A 21604-nucleotide genomic window follows, 5' to 3' on the forward strand; every position below is an offset into this window, starting at 1 on the left:
AGTCAATGTTGAGAACAAAGGAAGGCAGTGCGCCCAGTAGTAAGGTGAGATACTCTTCATGAACGTTGCGTTGAGTTTCATTTGAATAGTGTCGGAGACCAAAGGTGGAGAAGGGGAGGTAAAGTGGTGGGCCACAAACAAGTCAGGACCACACTGCTGGAGACCCTGGCATGATATCAGGAAACAACCAAACAAGATCAGAGTCCAAGCTGGAGGACTGATGGTGCATTGGCTGAACACATTGTCCTGTCAAACTATGATCTGAGTTCAAATGCATTCAAGATTGACAGGATGAATGTATCCTTACTCTTTTTCCCTTAAAGATCCTCTAAAACTGATTTTCGCCAGGTTCAAGCTGATTTCCAGTGAATGTGGATTGACTTGCTGGCAGCTTTGTACAAGCCAGCACTTAATTAGCAATCTTTGTGAAAAGCTACAAGAAACACAGAAACATAGAAATATAGAAACATAGAAAATAGATGCAGGAGTAGGCCATTCGGCCCTTCGAGCCTGCACCACCATTCAATAAGATCATGGCTGATCATTCACCTCAGTACCCCATTCCTGCTTTCTCTCTATACCCTTTAATCCCTTTAGCCGTAAGGGCCATATCTAACACTGTGTTGAATATATCCAATTAACTGGCATCAACAACTCTCTGCGGTAGAGAATTCCACAGGTTAACAACTCTCTGAGTGAAGAAGTTTCTCCTCATCTCAGTCCTAAATGGCCTACCCCTTATCCTTAGACTGTGTCCCATGGTTCTAGACTTACCCAACATCGGAAACATTCTTTCTGTATCTAACCTGTCCAGTCCATTGAGAATTTTATACGTTTCGAAGAGATCTCCTCTCATCCTTCTAAACTCCAGCGAATACAGGCCCAATTGATCCAGTCTCTCCTCATATGTCAATCCTGCCATCCTGGGAAATGGAAACATTGCACAGTGTGCCCAAACTAAGCCTTTGACACCAAATCTGGCACCACATCTTTAAGATGAACTGTTAAAAGCTTTCAAATTAATCACAGAAGATTTTCGCCCTCGAATGACAATTGGCAACATGAGGGGTCAAAAAATTCCCAGCTCGCTGCAGGATTCCCGGCATGCCAAGGACATAGACTCTGTCTCAAACCCCGAAGATGAGATCATTTAAATTATTTGGGCAAGTATACAGTCGCAACAGAAGTACCCATCCCAAATGTACCAAATACCCACTGGAAGTTTGGAAAGACACCCTGCTGTTCTGATGAGAGGTCCCAAAGGCCCTGACTGCACCAAAGAAGGAGAAAAGCTTTACAACTTTTAGCAGCCTTCATTGTAAGTGTAGTGTATGAAATAATACGATGAACTCCGTACTGTGAGCCAGTGACGAGATGTAACCTGGTCAGTCTTTAATGGCTTCCAGAAGTGAAGATACAAAGGTGAAGTTCAGGTTATATACCGGGCCCAGCATGAGTGTACCTATGACCCAAGGACCTCCGACGGTAGTGCCACCTGGTGGTGGGCAGACCTTATGTACATACCTTACATCATTTCCCCCCCCCAGTTCTTGGCACAAGTCCATATTACAAGTTCAGACGGTCCGGAGCCCTTCGCTCCCTGGTTGACCGTCTCAGTACAATCCCAATGCTTTCTGAGTCTCTCACGACTTGGGGTTGGGCGTTGACCACAGTGGGTTCTTCTGATGGTTGGACGTGAGTTGGTTGATTGTCTAAGCTCGCAGTGTCTTCTTCCAACTGTTCGATTCGTCAGTGTGTCTTAGTTTGATTTGATCAATGTGTTTCCTGCACATCTGCCCATTCTTGAGCTTAAAAATGTACACCCGGTTACCCTCCTTATCCGTAATATTGCCCGGGAGCCACTTGGGCCCTGACCATGGTTAAGTACATACACTGGGTCATTTACAGATATGTCACGTGACACTGCGACGCGGTCATGATACCACTGCTGGCATTGACATCGGGTTTCGATATGATTGTTAAGGTCAGGATGGACTAGAGAGAGCCTGGTTTTGAGGCCTCTCTTTATCAATAGTTCCACAGGCGGGACCCCGGTGAGTGTGTGTAGCCTTGTCCTGTAACTGAGCAGTATGCGTGACAGGCGTATCTGCAACAAACCGTGAGTTACGCGTTTCAGGCTCTGCTTGATGATTTGAACTGCCCGCTCCGCTTTACCATTGGACACGGGTTTGAACGGGGCTGACCTCACATGTTCTATGCTGTTGCATTTCATGAAACTCCAGGCTCGTGAAGCACGGTCTGTTGTCGCTGACAATGATGTCTGGCAGACCATGTGTGGCAAACATGGCTCTCAGGTTCTCAATGATGGAAGTGCTGGATGACATGATCACACATTCTATCCATTTGGAGTATGCACCCACGACCACAAAAAACATTTTACCGATGAAGGGGCCCGCAAAGTCGATGTGGATTCGAGACCACGGTTTGGATGCTCATGACCACAGACTGAGCAGAGCTTCCTTTGGGGCATTGCTTAACTGCATGCAAGTGCTGCACTGATGCATGCATGATTCTAAGTCCGAGTCAATGCTAGGCCATCAATCATGGGATTTGGCGATGGCTTTCATCATGACAATACCAGGATGCGTACTATGTAACTCCGTACAAATCTCGCCCTGACTTTCTTGGGCATTACAACACGATTACCCCACAGTAAACAGTTAGACTGGATGCAAAGCTCATCTTTGCGACAGCTGTATGGTTTGGTTTCATCACCCATTTCCTTGAGGATGGTCGACCAGTCCCCATTAAGATCACAACGATAGGGTCAGATCCTGGCTGGTCCAGGTCTTAACTTGTTGAGCAGTGACAGGTGACCATTCACTCTCAAAGGCATCCATGACCATGAGTAGCTCTGCGGGCATTGGCGTTTCCACCTCTGGTGTGGGCAACGGTAACCGGCTCAATGCATCAGCGCAGTTGTCGGTGCCTGGGCTATAGTGAATGACATAATCATAGGCAGATAATGTCAGTGCCAACCTCTGGATGCAGGACAACGCATTGGTATTGATGCCTTTGTTATATATGTATACTTGTATTTACTCTGTACAGCCACCAGAGGGCTCATCCCCTGGAGTCCCAAGGAATCCCATAATCCCTTGGGAGCACAGGTATTTAAGGAGGCTTCACAGGTTGGAGAGGCACTCTGGAGACCTGCAATAAAAGACTAAGGTCATCCGTTACTTTGAGCTCACGTTATTCAGTCTGACTCTTTCTCCAGACACAACAACTGGCGATGAGATGCAGATAGCGAATCCAAAGATGCAGAGAACAGTGGGCATCCTGGAGAAATTCTCGAAGGGATGATTGGGAAACTTTTGTGGAGTGACTCAACCAATACTTCATGGCCAACGAGCTAGATGGGGAAGAGAGCGCTGCCAAACAAAGGGCGATCCTCCTCACCGTCTGTAGAGCACCAACATATGGCCTCATGAAGAATCTGCTCACTCCAGCAAAACCCACGGAGAAATCATACGACAATTTGTGCACACTGGTCCGAGAGCATTTGAACCTGAAGGAAAGCGTTTTGATGGCGAGGTACCGGTTCTACACCACAAAAGGTCTGAAGGCCAGGTAGTGGCGAGATATGTCGCCAAGCTAAGACGCCTTGCAGGACATTGCAAATTTGAAGGACATTTGGAGCACTTGCTCAGAGACTTTTTTATACTTGTCATTGGCCACGAACCATACTTCGCAAACTTGTGACTGTCGAGACCCCAACCTTGAGTAAGGCCATAGCGATAGCCCAGGCGTTCATTGCCACCAGTGACAATACGAAGCAAATCTTTCAGCTTACAAGTGCCGCTACAAGCACTGTGAACAAAGTGATGTCGTTTTCGAAACGTAACGTACAGGGCAGGTCACACATACTTGCAGCTACACGTCCGCAGATGTCTCAGAGTCCACCATCAAGGGTGATGAATGCAAGGCCATGAACACCTTGTTGGCGTTGTGGGGGTGATCATCGTTTCCTTTCATGCCGATTCAAAGGATACCTTTGCACAGGCTGTGGAACAATGGGGCACTTCCAACGAATGTGCAGGCGAGCTACAAAGCCTGGTAAACTTGCAAACCACCATAATACAGAACCACGGAGGATCACGACGAACCAGAGCCTCAGACCGAGGAGGCAGAGGTACATGGGGTGCACACATTCACCACGAATTGTCCCCCGATAATGCTGAATGTTGAACTAAATGGACTCTCGGTGTCAATGGAGCTGGACACGGGCGCGAGCCAGTGCATCATGGGCAAAAAGACTTTCGAAAGGTTGTGTTGCAAAAAGGCCTCAAGGCCAGTCTTAACTCCAGTTCGCACGAAACTAAGAACTTACACAAAAGAACTGATTTCTGTAATCGGCAGTGCTACCGTAAAGGTCTCCTACGTTGGAGCGGTGCACAAGCTACCACTCTGGGTGGTACCGGGCGATGGTCCCACGCTGCTCGGCAGGAGCTGGCTGGGAAAGATACGCTGGAACTGGGACAACTTCCGAGCGCTATCGCCCACTGACAACACTTCGTGCGCCCAGGTCTTAAACAAATTTCCTTCACTGTTCGAACCAGGCATCGGGAAATTCCAAGGAGCAAAAGTGCAGATCCACCTAATTCCGGGGGCGCGACCCATCCATCACAAGGCGAGAGCAGTATTGTACATGATGAGAGAAAGGGTAGTGATTGAGCTAGACTGGCTGCAAAAAGAGGGCATAATTTCCCCAATTGAGTTCAACGAGTGGGCCAGTCCTGTCGTCCCAGTCCTCAAGGGAGATGGCACCATCAGAATCTGTAGTGATTACAAAGTAACTATCAATCATTTCTCCCTGCAAGACCAATACCCACTACCAAAGGCCAATGACCTCTTTGCAATGCTGGCGGGAGGAAAGACGTTCACGAAGCTGGACCTGACTGATGCAGGAACTGGAGGAATCATCGAAGGCCTTCAACTGCTGTAACATGCACAAAGGTCTTTTTGTTTATAACAGCTGTCCTTTTGGAATCCGATCGGCGGCGGCGATATTCCAGAGAAACATGGAAAGCTTACTGAAGTCAGTCCCGCACACCGTGGTCTTCCAGGACGACATCTTGGTCACAGGTTGGAACACAGTCAAGCATCTGCAGAACCTGGAGGAGGTTCTTAGGCAACTCAACCGCGTGGGGCTCAGGTTAAAATGCTCGAAGTGCGTTTTCCTGGTGCCTGAAGTGGAGTTCCTGGGGAGGAGGATTGCGGCAGACTGCATCAGACCCACCAACGCGAAGATGGAGGCAATTCAGAACGCACCGAGGCCACAGAACATGAAGGAGCTGCGGTCGTTTCTGGGACTCCTGAACTATTTGTTAACTTCTTACCGGGTCTTAGCACACAGTTAGAACCACTGCATGTCTTACTATGAAAAGGGGATGAATGGGTTTGGGGCAAAAGCCAAGAAAATGCCTTTGTAAAAGCGAGAAAATTGTTATGCTCAAACAAATTGCTTGTGTTGTTTGATCCTTGTAAGCGTTTGGTACTAGCCTGTGATGCGTCGTCATATGGCTTTGGATGTGTATTGCAAAAAGCTAATGATTTCAAGAAACTACAACCGGTTGCTTATGCATCTAGGAGTCTGTCCAAGGCTGAGAGAGCCTACAGCATGATTGAGAAAGAAGCTTCAGCATGTGTCTATGGGATAAAGAAAATGCATCCATTCCTGTTTGAGGTAAAATTTGAATTGGAAACTGACCATAAGCCAGTTATATCCCTGTTCTCCGAGAGTAAAGGGATAAATACCAATGCATCGGCCCGCATCCAGAGATGGGCACTCACATTGTCCGCATACAACTACGCCATCTGCCACAGGCCAGGCACAGAAAACTGTGCCAATGCTCTCAGTAGGCTGCCATTGCCCACCACGCAAGTCTAGCCATGGTTATGGAAGCATTTGAGAGTGAGCAATCACCCATCACTGCCAGGCAGATCAAAACCTGGACAAGTCAGGACCCCTTATTATCTCTAGTCAAAAGCTGTGTGCTTCACAGGAGCTGGTCCAGTGTCCCAGTGGAAATGCAGGAAGAGATAAATCCATTCCAGCGGCACAAAGATGAAATGTCTGTACAGACAGACTGCCTTGTGGGGCAATCGAGTAGTGGTCCCCAAGATGGGCAGAGATACCTTCTTCAATGTCCTTCACAGTACCCACCCAGGCATCGTAATGATGAAAGCAATAGCCAGATTCCACGTGTGGTGGCCTGGTATCGATGCGAACTTACTGTCCTGCATTCACAGATGTAATACATGCTCGCAGTTAAGCAATGTACCCAGGGAGGCGCCATTAAGTTTATGGTCTTGGCCCTCCAAACCATGGTCTAGGGTACATGGCGACTATGCAGGCCCGTTCTTGGGTAAAATTTTCCTTGTGGTTGTAGATGCGTACTCCAAATGGATTGAATGTCGGCTAGCATGTCCGCTGCCACTACTGAAAGCCTATGGGCCATGTTTGCCACACACAGCTTACCCGATGTCCTGGTGAGTGACAAAGGACCATGTTTTATCAGTGCTTAGTTCAAAGAATTCATGACCCATAACGGGATCAAACATGTCACATCTGCCCCGTTTAAGCCAGCATCCAATGGTCAGGCAGAGAGGGCAGTGCAAACCATTAAGCAAGGCTTGAAGAGGGTAACTGAAGGCTCACTGCAGACTCGCCTATCCCGAGTCCTGCTTAGCTACCACACAACACCCACTCACTCACTGGGATCCTACCTGCTGAACTTCTCATGAAAAGAGCACTGAAGACAAGGCTCTCATTAGTTCACCCTGATCTACATGAACAGGTGGAGAGCAGGCGGCTTCAACAAGGTGCATACCACGATAGTGCAAATGTGTCACACGAGATTGAAATCAATGATCCTGTATTTGTATTAAATTATGGACAAGGTCCCAAGTGGCTTCCCAGCACTGTCGTGATCAAAGAGGAGAGCAGGGTGTTTCGGGTCAAACTTTCAACTTCATTCACCGGAAACACTTGGACCAAATCAAACTCAGATTCACGGACTATCCTGAGCAACCCACCTTGGACCCTACGTTTTTTGATCCCCCTACATACACACCAGTGGCAACCGGCACCACGGTTGACCACAAAGCAGAACCCATCATCCACAGCAGCCCAGCAAGTCCCAACACACCAGGCAGCCCAGCAAGGCCAGCTGCACATGATTCAATAACACCAGCCTTCACACCAAGACGATCAACCAGGGCAAGAAGGTCCCCAGATCGACTCACATTGTAAATAATTACAGTATTGACTTTTGGCGGGGGGGGGGGGGGAGTGTTGTTATATATGTGGACTTGTATTTACTCTGTTCAGCCACCAGAGGGTTCATCCCCTGGCGTCCCAAGGGATCCCATAATCCCTCGGGAGCACAGGTATTTAAGGAGGTTTCACATGTTGGAGAATCACTCTGGAGACCTGCAATAAAAGACTACGGTCACACTTTACTTTGCGCTCGCAGTGTTCAGTCTGACTATTTCTCCTTACACAACAACCTTATGTTCCGAGAACAATGATATAAACAGTTTGTGATCGATTTCCAGTTCAAAGAGAAGCCCAAAAATGTACTGGTGCATTTTTTTTTACCCTATAAGCACATGCGAAAGCCTCTTACTCTACCATGCCGTAGGGTCTTTCCACTTTGGACAGGCTTCTAGACGCATATGCAACTGGTTGTAGTTTGCCTGACTTATTGGCTTGCTGGAGTATGCAGCCGACCCCATAGGACGATGCATTACAGGTCAAAACCAGATGTTTGCATGGGTCATACAGTACCAGTAGCTTTCAACAGATTTCTAGACTTCTCAAAGGCTCTGTCTTGAAATTCACTACACACCCAGTCGTCTCCTTTCCTGAGCAGCTTGTGCAAAGGCTCTAATACTGTGCTCAGTTTGGGTAAGAAGTTACCAAAGTAGTTGATAAGGCCCAGGAACGAACGCAGCTCCGTCACATTCTGGGGCCTGGGCGCATTTTTAATGGCCTCTGTTTTCGCGTCTGTAGGCCTGATTCCATCTGCAGCAATCTTTCGTCCAAGGAATTCGACCTCTGGTGCCATGAAAACGTACTTCGAACGTTTCAGCCTGAGTCCCACTTTGTCCAGACAACGTAGAACCTCTTCCAGATTGTGCAGGTGCTCGGTGGTGTCATGACCTGTGACTAGGATGTCATCTTGGAATACCACGGTCCTGGGGATGGATTTCAAAAGGCTCTCCATGTTTCTCTGAAATATGGCTGCCGCCGAATGAATGTCAAAAGGGCACCTGTTGTAAATAAACAGTCGTTTGTGCGTGTTGATGCACGTAAGTTTCTTTGATGATTCAACCAGTTCCTGTATCATGTAGGCTGATGTTAGATCCAATTTGGTGAACGATTTTTCCCCGGCTAGCGTTCCAAACAGGTCATCAGCTTTCGGTAGCGGGTACTGATCTTGTTTCGAAACTCGGTTGATCGTGACCTTGTCGTCTCCACAAATTCTGACCGTGCCATCGCTCTTTAACACCAGAACAATGGGGCTGGCCCATTCACTAAATTTGACTGGTGAGATGACCCCCTCGTGTTGTAGCCTGTCTAATTCGAGCTCGACCTTTTCATGTGCAGGACCACCCTGGCTTTGTGATGGATGGACCTTGCGTCTGGGCCGAGGTGAAACTGCACCTTGGCCCCCTTGAAGCTGCCAATTCCCATTTAAATAGTGAGGGAAATTTGCTCAGCACTTGAGTACACAAATCATCATCCGCTGGTGACAAAGCTTTGATATCGTACCATTTCCATTTTATTTTCTCGCGCCAACTCCTGCCAAATAACGATGGGCCGTTGCCCGGGATAATTCATAACGGTAGATCATGAACCATTCCCTCATATGACATTCTTACTGCTGCACTACCAATCACTGGTATGAACTATTTGTTGTAGGTATGCAACTTTGCATTTATCGGACTCAGCTTGGGTCTTTCTGCCTTGGTCTTGAACAGCTTTTCGAAAGTCCTCTAGCTCATTATCGATTGACTCGCACCCGTGTCTAATTCCATGGGTACCGGCACGCCATTTAATTTTACCTCTACCTTTATCGGTTGGCTCTTTGTTAGGAACACACGTACGCTATACACTTCCTCCTCGAAGCTCTCAAATGCCTCGGGCTGCATCGCCAGATCCACGCTGAATTGATCTTCATCCACGTGGTGTGTCACAGCTCGCTTGCTCTGCTGCACACACGTCCGCTGAAGATGCCCCATCTTCGCACACCCTCTGCATACATACTGGCTCCCGCAACACCAACACGTTGAGCTCGGATTTGCACCCGATGGCGGGCTTTGAGCGGCTCCTGTTCTCGCATACGCAGTCGAACAGGCCCTTGATGGCGAACTTTGAGCAGCTCGCGTTCTCGCATACGCAGTCGAGTAGGCCCTCAATGGCAAACTTTGAGCGGCTCCTGGTCTTGCAGCCACAGTCAAGTTGGTCCTGCCATGTGCAGCTCTTCCGGCCGTCGATACAATTTTGTTCACAGTACTTGCCGTGGAGTTCCTGTTTTGTCACAATATCTGCTTCGTGCTTTTCTGCATGGACATGCAAGCCTGGGCAATGGTGCTGACCTTGCTGAGGTCCGGTGTCTCCACAGCCAGCAGCTTACTTAAGATCACCTTGTGGTTGACCCCTGTTATATCTGTAATGTACCTACAAATGACTCCACGAGGCAATGTGTTGTACTCAAACTGTAGTGACCTTGGTCCTTTATTCGTAATTCCAGAGTGAGGCAGACGCATGTTGGCTCCCCTTTTATACAGCCCCTGCCACCAGGGCAGGAAACCCCGGTCTCCACCAGTTACACCCTCTAGTGGTGCCAGCATGTATATACACAGTGTAAACCATACTGATCGTACATCAGGTAAACAAGTCTCCATCTTATGCAACTACAGAGTGGCTACACAGAGAGTATATTTATAGTCTGCTTATAAAACATCACTCTCTCCCAAGTCCTTTGTGCCAATTACCTTTGTACTATGTGCTCTGACTTAACTCTCCCCAGACGTAAGTGCCAATAGCCTTTGCACCTTGGCTGTGCTTTGGCTTGGCTCTCTCCCTGTTAACCCCCAAGTCCTTTTGCCACAACATTGGGCAGTGGTTACCAGGCTGGATGGTTCGATGATGCGGTGGAGGTTCCAGTGGGTTCTGGGTGTGATCCATGTGTGTATCCATGGCTACATACATCCATTTCCCGCCCCCACAGCGAGATTATGCAGCTGGCCCATTACATTAACATACAGGATCAGACACAGTGCAAGTACAAAGAAAGGGAGAAAAAAAAATGTTTTTTTACAGTTTGTATCGTGACACCTTGTTTCAGTGACTTACATTCGTTATGTTTTACAGTCTTGCACCAGGATTGGGTAGATTGCATAATTAGTTTAGTCATGGTCAGTACTGAGGTAGCAGTATAGGTATGCGAGGACGCTCGTTCCAGAGCAACTGGATGGGGTCCTAGTTGTCTGATGGTGGCGCTGTGCCCCCTTCCAGCGAGGTGGGCTTGGTTCGTTCACCTTGCTAGGACTCAGGGCCTTTGCCGTTGCCTAGTGGTGGGCAGTGCCACAGATGTTTGTGGCATTTTTGCCCTCCTTTGAGGGCTGCAGAATCTTCTGCCTGCTCTCTAATGGTGTTGGGAACCTGGCTGTTCCAGGTCTCGTTTGAGGAACTCGTTGGTTCTGATCTTTCGCTCCCGGACATGGCCGAGGTAGCCTGGGTCTGGGGGCTGTGCCGTCTCCACCCAGGTGGTGACCAATGGCAGCCGACTGCTCGTATTGGCGCCGGTTTCGTTTCCGGGTCTGTGACGGATAGTGCCATCGGATGTCTGCAGCATGGGATAGACCCGGGGCAGGGTATCAGGATCAGTGCCTTCACCCTCCTGAGGCCTCTGGCTTGCTACTTTTGGGGACAATCTATTCCTGATATCTCGCAACATTTTGTTCTTTACAATCTTAATCGGTTTGTTACATTGATTGCCATGCATACAATGTCTCTTTAAGTTCAGTTGGTTGCAGGTCTTCTTTAAGAGAACTCTGCCATGCCACGCTGCCTCTCGCTGCAACAGGGACGCCATTTTGCCTCTGTCTTCGAGGTCAACTGTCTTGATCCTTCTATCCCGCGATTCTGCCACAAAAGCTGGAAGAGTGCCTGTGAATTCGATCTTCCTCCCCAGGAGTCCTGCCATTGGAGCCGGGAAGGTACTTTTAGGTCATTCCGGTTGGATCATTGCCACGCAGTCATGATGGACGGTCTGTGCCTCAGGTGCTGCGCTGGTCAGTTCTCTGGTGCCTGGCCCAAGCGAAGGTGAGGTTTTGCTCAGCCTCTGAACACGGGGGACATCAATTGCTGGAGTGAAGCGGTCTTCTCATTGCCACAGGATCTTCCCATTTCCACTGGATCTTCCCCATCCACCTTCTTCCGAGTAGCATTGAACCATCACCTGCAACAATCCATAGAGGTAACTTGTGCACCACGCCATTATGAATTGCACTTACATCCGCACTACCAAGGACTGGGATCAGCTCCTTGGTGTAGGTGCGCAACTTTTCCTGCACTGGAACCAGCTCGGGTCGTTTTTTGTTCCATAGCCTCTCAAAGGCATCCTGGCTCATCACTGACTGGCTCACTCCCGTGTCCACTTCCATGAAGACTGGAACGCCATTTATCTCGACTTCTATCTTCACTGGAGGACAATCGGTGGTGCAGGTATACGCTCCATACACTTCTTCTTGGGGCTGAGCTGCCTCTCTGGCCAAATCATCATACTCCCCACTGGATATAAAGTCATCTACCGACTCCTCTGCTAGATGGTGAGTTGTATTTCTTTTACACATATGCTAGAGATGGCCCTTCAAGTTACAGGCTTTGCATACGTACTCAGCAAACCGACACTGGTGAGCCCTATGGTTTCCTCTGCAATGCCAGCATGGTGCTACTCGATTAGCACCCCTCGGCGGACTCTAAGTTCTGGAACCCTGAGGTCTGTGCTCTCTGGGCAGAGCCACGTTCTACAGTCTTGTCTGTGAAAGGCATCATTATGTATACAGGTACTTGCCGGGTTAGAGTCCGCAGGATGAATAATTTTCTTGGTGCTGCAGGTCAAGGCCATGAACTGATGCTGATGGCCTTCTGCAGGTTGACTGTGGTGTCAGCAGATAATAGCTTGTGAAGGAGGCCTTCATGGCCAATTCCTATAATGAAGATGTCTCGCAATGCTTCGTTGAGGTGCGTGCCAAAATCACATGGTGCCGCAAGTCTCCTGAGGTTGGCAGCATATTTTGCAATCTCCTGACCCTCAGGTCTGTGGTGAGTGTTGAATCTGTGCCTGGCCGTGAGGATGCTCTCTTTTGGTTTTAGTTGGTCGTGAATTAGTTCAGTCAGCTCCTCGTATGTCTTATCCTTGGTCTTTGTGGGTGCCAGCAAGTCCCTGACGAGGCGGTCGACCTCGGGCCCACAACTGGTCAGCCTTACACTTCTCCACCAATGTGTCCGTCTCCCCTGCCAGGTCGTTTGCCACAAAATATAGCTCAAGCCTTTTCATGAAGGCATCCCAATCATCACCCTCTGCGAAGTCTTTTAGTGTGCCAAAGGTAGCCATAATCACGTGAAAGTCTGTTTTCTCAACGCCAGTTGTTATGTCTGTAATGTACCTACGAATGACTCCACGAGGCAATGTGTTGTACTCAAACTGTAGTGACCTTGGCCCTTTATTCGTAACTCCAGAGTGAGACACAAGCATGGTGGCTCCCCTTTTATACAGCCCCTGCCACCAGGACAGGAAACCCCTGTCTCCACCAGCTGCACCCTCTAGTGGTGCCAGCATAGTATATACACAGTGTAAACCTTAATGATAGTACATTAGGTAAACAAGTCTCCATCTTATGCAACTATACAGTGACTACACAGAGAGTATATCTATAGTCTACATATATAACAACTCCGATCATGAAAAAGTCATGCAGCATGTCTTCCAATGTAGGCCCAAATTTGCAAGGTCCTGCAAGACATCTCAGGTCGGCAACAAATGCCGCTACGTCCTGGTCTTCTGGGCGAATGTGCGTAGAGAAGCAATATCTGGATATGAGGATTCCTTCCATGGGTTTAAGGTGTTCCCGAACTAGAGCGCACCGTTCTTTGTAATCCTTTTCTGTAGGAAGAGTGGGTGAGAGCAGATTCTTGATGAGTGCATAGATCGTGGGACCACAGACGGTGAGAACAACTGCCCTGCACTTCTCTGCATCCTCGTCTTTGTTTAGATTGTTTGCCATGAAATACTGGTCAAGACGATCCGTGAAATCTCCCCAATCCTCTCCCTCATTGAATTTCTCGAGAATTCCAACAGTACTCGATCGCGCTGTGCTTGCCATATGTTTGCGTAGGTTCGTATTTGCCTCGTCACCAGTTTTATTGTATGAAATGATACAATGAACTCCGTACTGTGAGCCAGTGACTAGGTGTAACCTGGTCAGTCTTTAATGGCTTCCAGAAGTAAAGATACAAAGGTGAAGTTCAGGTTATATACTGGGCCCAGCACGATTGTACCTATGACCCTATGACCTCCGATGGTAGTGTCCCCTGGTGGTGGGCAAATCTTATGTACATACATTACAGTATATGGAACCCTTTCATATGCACTACAAAGACTGATACTAGCTCAGATTTAACTGATCACCCACCTTAAACCAAACTCTGAGCTGCAGGATCCATATTTCGGATCCAGTGGAATTGATTTCCTTTGATGAAATACTAGTTTGGGGCCACAGCAAAGCCCAAAAGGGGCCCCATACCTGCTCTTAGCTCCCGCAGACTTGTTGGAATAGCTCTGGAACACCCCAACACATGCCGCCAAAGTCTCGCCTAGACATAAAAGGATCAAGAGGAAAACTGGCCTGCCTTCCAGGAATTTAGTAGCAGATGGTCAATAAGGTGGAAACCCACTGGATCTGAAATATGGATCCTGCAGCTCAGAGTTTGGTTAAAGGTGGGTGATCAGTTAAATCTGAGCTAGTATCAGTCTTTGTAGTGCATATGAAAGGGTTCCATATATTCAAAAAGGAGTTAGATGTAGTCCTTACTACTAGGGGGATCAAGGGGTATGGTGAGAAAGCAGGAATGGGGTACTGAAGTTGCATGTTCATCCATGAACTCATTGAATGGTGGTGCAGGCTCGAAGGGTCCAATGGCCTATTCCTGCACCTATTTTCTATGTTTCTATATCATGTGTTGAAAAGAGCATAAAGAGCTTCTGTTTTTAGCAACAAGATAAAATGTAAATAGACCTCGAGAAACCTACAGAGGAGAATGAAGAAGCTTGACTTGCTGTGCATGAAAGGTATAATAAGGCTGGCACTGGCAGAAAGGCCTTTATTGCAAAGGGGATGGAATATAAAAGCAGGGAAGTCTTGCTGTAGCTATACAGGGTATTGGTGAGGCCACACCTGGAATACTGCGTGCAATTTTGGTTTCCATATTTACGAAAGGTTATACTTGCTTTGGAGGCAGTTCAGAGAAGATTCACTAGGTTGATTCTGGAGATGAGGGGGTTGACTTATGAGGAAAGGTTGAGTAGGTTGGGCCTCTACTCATTGGAATGCAGAAGAATGAGAGGTGATCTTATCGGGGACTTGACAAGGTGGATGCAGAGAGGATGTTTCCACTGATGGGGGAGACTAGAACTAGAAGGCATGATATTAGAATAAGGGGCCGCCCATTTAAAACAGAGATGAGGAGAAATTTCTTCTCTCAGGGGGTTGTAAATCTGTGGAATTTGCTGTCTCAGAGAGCTATGGAAGCTGGGACATTGAATAAATTTAAGACAGAAATAGACAGTTTCTTAAACGACAAGGGGATAAGGGATTATGGGGAGCGGGCAGGGAAGTGGAGCTGAGTCCATGATCGGATCAGCCATGATCTTATTGAATGGCAGAGCAGGCTCGACGGCCCGTATGGCCTACTCCTGTTCCTATTTCTTATGTTCTTATGTAACCTAATCATAAGAACTATTTTGATCTCACTGGCCCAATCTTAATCATGATATTTTGATGAAGCAAAAATATTTTACCATAAGCAGAAGTTGCTTTGCATTGTGATCCACTGTATTGGATTCTTCTGACATTTAGTCTGCATTTAATGGTTGTATAAGTGAATACTGACTTAGTTGCTTGTACACAGAACATATTTTCTTACTTCACTGCTTCACCAATGTAGAAACTTTATGACTTCATTCTTCAGCATTGCCATGAAGTCTGTGGAGTCCAATTAATGTGGCACTGTAAACAACCCTTATTGTGATCCAGCTGACAGCTACTGTGGGCAATTTCAAAAACAGCGTGATAATGTTTCATGTGCTACTTACAGCTTCACTCAAATACTGTGGAGGTTGTTTGCTCAGTTGCACAGATGTTCCACTTCTTTTTACTGCAGCAACTGTGGTTCACTACAAGAATGAACAACACTGAATATTTTGTCAGACATAATAGCCAGAAGTTACCAGTTCATGAGATGTAAAAACACAAAATGAAACCACTTTTAAAATAAAGTGAAATTTGGCAGACATTTCTCAGCTGTGCTTTAACTTGCCAGTAAAACATTAGGTGGTTGTTACCGTAACAGACATTGATTGAAAACCGTGCACGCTCAATGATTTCAGGATAAAGATGATCGTATCGAGATTTTGGTCTACCTCAAGTCGATATTGAACATGTTTTCCTGTTGCTTCCAAACTAAAATATTGATTTTAATTTTTAAAAGTGTTGTTTTTCTTTACTGCAACTGTGCGATCTTATCTTGCTTAGTTATTTAGCCAGCTGTGTTGCTTTTTTTTTAAAAAAATTCTACCATGGTGTGACATACAGAAGGTCAGATTAAAGGTTACATTTGATCCTTTTGCACTGATAGCAAACAATAATTGCCCACAGAACATGTCATTTGTCTCCAGGTCACTATTTGTATCGTTTATTAGTGCATGTGCTTAGAAGCCAGTACCTGACCTTATAGGAAGAGCTTGGTGGTTCAATGGAAACAGAGTTGAGAAACGCCATAATTCTTGAAGGAATTCACCGGAGGAAGCAGGCAACTTGGACAAGAAGAATGGGCAATAAGCTTCCTGGTGGGGTAATTTACCACTTCCATTTTTAAAAATAATAGGCTCCTAAATCTGTGTACAGATAAGGGCCTCTTTGTGTATCAGACTTTTAACCATACATTAGAAGACAGATAGTGGAAGCAAACTCCTGAATCATTCAGAAAAAGAGTCCAGCAAGTGCATGAGGAAAGAGGAGGGGGAGCGGTTAGGGTTCCATGAGAGAATTGGTGACTTTCTTTGAAGTGTGTCCATTCCTCCCATCAGTAACCCTGGCCATGCCAACTAATGGTGAATTCATGTGTTCCCAGGCTGTTAGTATATTACTTAAATACTATGGCCCCAGAATTCCGATGGCACCATTCTGCCACCAGAAGTGAAACAGGGTAGGACTTCCGCCCGCCATGACATTTCACTCTTGGTTCGGTCCTAAATTGCAGAGACCAGTTAATTGAATATGGAGAGATGTGCAGGCTGTGCAAATCTGGCCTGCAACGCCTCAGATACGTTGAAGGTGGGTGGGCGGGGGGGGGGGGGGCGGAAGGTCAGAAAACTCCTACAGAGGCAAGTGGTAGTCCCCAAATGTGCCTTAAATAGCTAGCAAAGGGAGGGGGCAGGGGCAGAAACTGGAACTGAGAGCTGATGCAGCAGCAGGAGATAAAATCTGCTGCTGTTACTTAATGAGGAAATGGCAGCACCGGAGGAAGCAGGTAACTTGGGCAAGACAAATGGCAACCAGATCAAAGAGACAAGCAGTGACCTTCAGGGAGTTGTATCTAGATGTCCTCCTTACAAAGACGGGAGCAGTAGAGGTGGTCTGTTTGGGTCATAAACCAGACAGCCTCCAAGAATGTAGCACACACTCGATGAAAAGAGCTGGCTCCGTCCGTGAGTGCCACCTCCTCCAACCCCAAGACTCCTTTTCAATGCCAGATGAAAGTTAATAACCTCATCAGAACAACTAAGGGAAACTACTTAATTCCCCTGACCAGTCCTATGCATCTCTTTGTATGTATGGCAGTCCTTCATTCAGTACCTCACAAAGCAAGATTGTACTTTTCGATGTGATTTCTGTTGTTTGTAACTGGAGAAATATCTTCTACAGTATGAGCATCACAAATTTAGCACACATGTCTGTTCTTGATTTTTGCCCTTCAAATAATCAGATAAAGGAGTCTGCCCAGACTTCACTGCAATTTTCTTTCTCACAGAATGTGGTCGATTACTGCCAGGAATCTCATGCCGTGGGTAATTGTCCCCCAATAATAGACCGTTCATGAGGAAGAAGCCTTGAAGATCATGAGGAGTTATGCAGCCAAACCTATTGGAGATTGAGATGAAGGAGGGCCATTGGCAGCTGCAGGTTTGTCTGGACCACCTGCAATTTCCCTGGATAATAGTTTAGGAGCAAAATAGACTAGAAAGTGACATGATCACCCATCTTCAAAAGCTACAGAGTGAACTGCTATGGTAGCTGTCTAATATTATTACATGTCTTCATTTCCTTTACTTCTAGATAACCCATAATGTATTGAAAAGGCAGAAAAAGGAGTCAGGTGGCTTTTCATCTCTACCTAACCAGCCACATCCTCACCCACTCCAGCATTCACCCTGTACAGCTCCAAAGAAATTTACTCAGGGTTCCAATAAGAGGGTGCCAGAGGAGTTGGAAGTGGGATCTGACATTAAAGAGCAGACGCTCTGCAGACATGAGCCCTTGGCTCCACAGAAAGCCTAAAGAGTCAGTTATTTGGGGTCTTGCTCAAAAAAGAAGGATGCTGGATTAGCATCACTCATATAACTGTGATACCCCAATGCCAAATAACCTGCTAGCAGTAACTGCCTAGGCTCACACGTGATAAATGACTACTTGGGTAATGTAGTCGGCAGCTGCCATTACTCAAGGTACCCTATGCCAGAAACTATCAGCGCCATAAGAAAGCAGGGGAGAAAATAGATTAACTCATTGGGACATTAGAGTCTTTACCTTTTCCTAAAAATTGTTATGATTCTGCTAAAGATTTGACGTGCTATATGTATCTTATCGTTATGTTAAAGTAACATGGTTCGGATTTTAAATATCTTTTGTACATCTTGAGATGTGCAGAAATTTACAGTTGAGAAGAAAGCACATCATCACTGAAACAGTGAACATCCAAATACAAAATGTAGAACTTTTCCAAAGTTCACATAGATAAGAACAAAATAACATAAGAATTAGGAACAGGAGTAGGCCACACAGCCACTCGAGCCTGCATAATAAAGTCTATGTTTCAATGTTGTGCATCAATTCTTCATTATGGTATCCAATATTGTTTGTAGAATATTTGTTTAACAATTCTGTCGAGTTAAAAGGAAAGTTAGAAATATACAGAGTGCTATGAAAGTGTAATAATTCACTTGCATCATCAAAATGAGGGAAAAAAGTAACTCTTTCTGCATGATCAGGAAGTCTTACCACACAAGTAGCACCAGATGACAATATAAATGTTATTTTTCACATGTTCTCTTTTGAGAGAGTAATAAATACAGAAGTATCTGTGTTTCACTTCAGTAGATGATGTGTGTGCACTTCCCCACTGTGCAATCTGCAAGGTGGAATGAGAACACAACTCAAAGCCTTAACACTCTTTTGGCTTCCAGCAAACAATGCTTAGCTCATTTATATAAACTGTTCCAGATGAGCTGAGTCTCAGATCTCTGGTGGTTGCAGATGCTCTTTTTCTTTCACTGCATATCTCAGGGCATTTATTTAAAATATCAGCTAGACCACCATCAAACTGAGCTGATCCCTTCAGGCTGCTTTCAGACTTTATTAGAATTTATCAAATAATGGAAATGAACCCAATATTCTATTCATTCACCTGTGTCCAAGGATCTTGAAAGATTATTTTAATTGTGGTGCTATTACATTGGGAAATTTCCAATAGAATTACGTGTGATGTATGTTTGCTTACAATGTTCTGCACCCCCCCAGAGCTATTGGTATTTATCCATTCTGAATGTTTATAATGGCAGTGTCTGATATATTCTGGAGTTTAACATTACTTTACTCTTACTGGAGTACACAGTATCCAAAGTTTTATTGTGTTTGGCTAGCTCAATTGTCAATTGACACGAAACACCCGCAGACTTTTCACTAGAAAAATTATAGGAAAGAAATCTGAAAGGCAGCCCATAACAACAAACACAAATCTGGTCTTGCAACAGTTCAATCCTCTATATGCAGTAGGACAGGAGAAATAAGAATTCTTGCTTCTAACAGGATTAACTGTGGCATTAATCAAACCTCGCTCGTGTGACCCATTTTGAGGAGAGCTTCGCATTCATTGTTAGCTCTCTTTGTAATGCAGCTGAATATTGCCTCCATGTGCCTGGTGATTCTTGAGGCAATCATGCATGAATATATCTGCTTACATTTCTGTGGCACACTGACAATAATCAGTAAATCATTTTTTAAGCTTTTAAGTCATGCTATGATTAATTTTAAGTTGTGCCTTTTCACTATCATTTTTTTGCTAATCATCTCTTGCGTGCAACCTTATCAAATGCCTTCTGGAAGTAGATATTAACAACAGCCATAGATACTCCCCTATCCATCATGATAGTGATCTCCTCAAAAAATGTAATCAGATTCATGAATCTTCTAGAAAAGCGAAGTTGGAGAGGTGTCCTGATAGACGTCTGTAAAACTATGAAGGGTTTGATAGGTTAAAAATAGATAACATGTTTCCATTTGCAAGAGAGTCCAAGACTAGTGGCCATAAATATAAGATAGTTACTAATAAATCCAATAAGGATTTCAGGAGAAATGTCTTTACTCTGCCACATCCAGTTGTGAATGATTGTGGACAATTAAACAACTAACAGGAGGAGGAGGCTCCATGACTATCCCCATCCTCAACGATGGAGCCCAGCACATAAATGAAAAAGACAAGTTGAAGCGTTTGCAAACATTTTAAGCCAGATGTGCCAAGGGCACTTTCCTGAGGTTGCCACCATCACAGAAGCCAGTCTTCAGCCAATTCGATTCACTCCACGAGATATCAAGAAATGACTGAGCGCACTGGATATGGAAACGGCTATGGGCCCCGACAACATCCTGGCTGTCGTGCTGAAGACTTGTGCTCCAGAACTAGTTGCACCTCTAGCCAAGCTGTTCCAGTACAGCTACAACACTGGCATCTATCCAACATTGTGGAAAACTGGCCAGGTATGACCTGTCCACAAAAAGCAAGACAAATCCAATCTGGCCAATTACTGCCCCATCAGTCTACTCTCAATCATCAGCAAAATAATGGAAGGTGTCATCGACAGTGCTGCCAAGCATCACTTACTCACCAATAACCTGCTCACTGATACGCAGTTTGGGTTCTGCCAGGACCACTTGGCTCCAGACCTCATTAAAGCCTTGGTCCAAACATGGACAAAAGAGCTGAATTCCAGAGGGGCGGTGAGAGTGACTGCCCTTGACATCAAGGCAGCATTTCACCGAGGAGCCCTAGTAAAATTGCGAATCAAGGAGAAAATTCCCCATTGGCTTGAGTCATACCTAGCACAAAGGAAAATGGCTGTGGTTGTTGGAGGTCAATCATCTCAGCTGCAGGACATTGCTGCAAGAATTCCTCAGGGCAATGTCCTCAGCCCAACCATTTTCAGGAGCTTCATCAATGATCTTCCCTCCATCCCAAAGACAAAAGTGGGAATGTTCACTGATGATTGCACAGTGTTCAGTTCCATTCTCAACTCCTCAGATAATGAAGCAGCCCGTGTCCGCATGTAACAAGACCTGGATGAAATTCAGGCTTGGGCTGATAAATGGCAAGTATCATTCATGCCACACAAGTGCCAGGCAATGACTATCTACAAGAAGAAAGAGTCTAACCACCGTCCCTTGATATTCAACAGCATTATCATCGGCAAATCCTCCACCATCAACATCCTGGGGGTCACCATTGACCAGAAACTTAATTGGACCAGCCATGTAAATACGATAACATAAGAACATAAGAACATAATAAATAGGAACAGGATTAGGCCATGCTGCGCCGGTGTTGGAGGGAGCAACCCGCTTGATTGGCAACCCATTTACCACCTTAAACATTCACTCCCTCCAACGCCGGCACACCGTGGCTGCAGTATGTACCATGGCTGATCTGATCATGGACTCAGTTCTACTTCCCTGCCCATAACCCTTTACTCCCGTATTGCTCAAAAATCTGTCTATCTCCGCCTTAAATATATTCAATAACCCAGCCTCTGCTGCTCTCTGGGGCAGAGAATTCCACAGATTTACAACCCTCTGAGAGAAGAAATTCCTCCTCATCTCAGTTTTAAATAGGCTGCCTCTTATTCTGAGACTATGTCCCCTAGACTATGACTACAAGAACAGGTCAGAAACTGGGTATTCTGTGGCAAGTGTCTCACCTCCTGACTCCCCAAAGCCTTTCCACCATCGACAAGGC

This window comes from Pristiophorus japonicus, chromosome 7, assembly GCF_044704955.1.
Source record: "Pristiophorus japonicus isolate sPriJap1 chromosome 7, sPriJap1.hap1, whole genome shotgun sequence".
Lineage (NCBI taxonomy): Eukaryota > Metazoa > Chordata > Chondrichthyes > Pristiophoridae > Pristiophorus > Pristiophorus japonicus.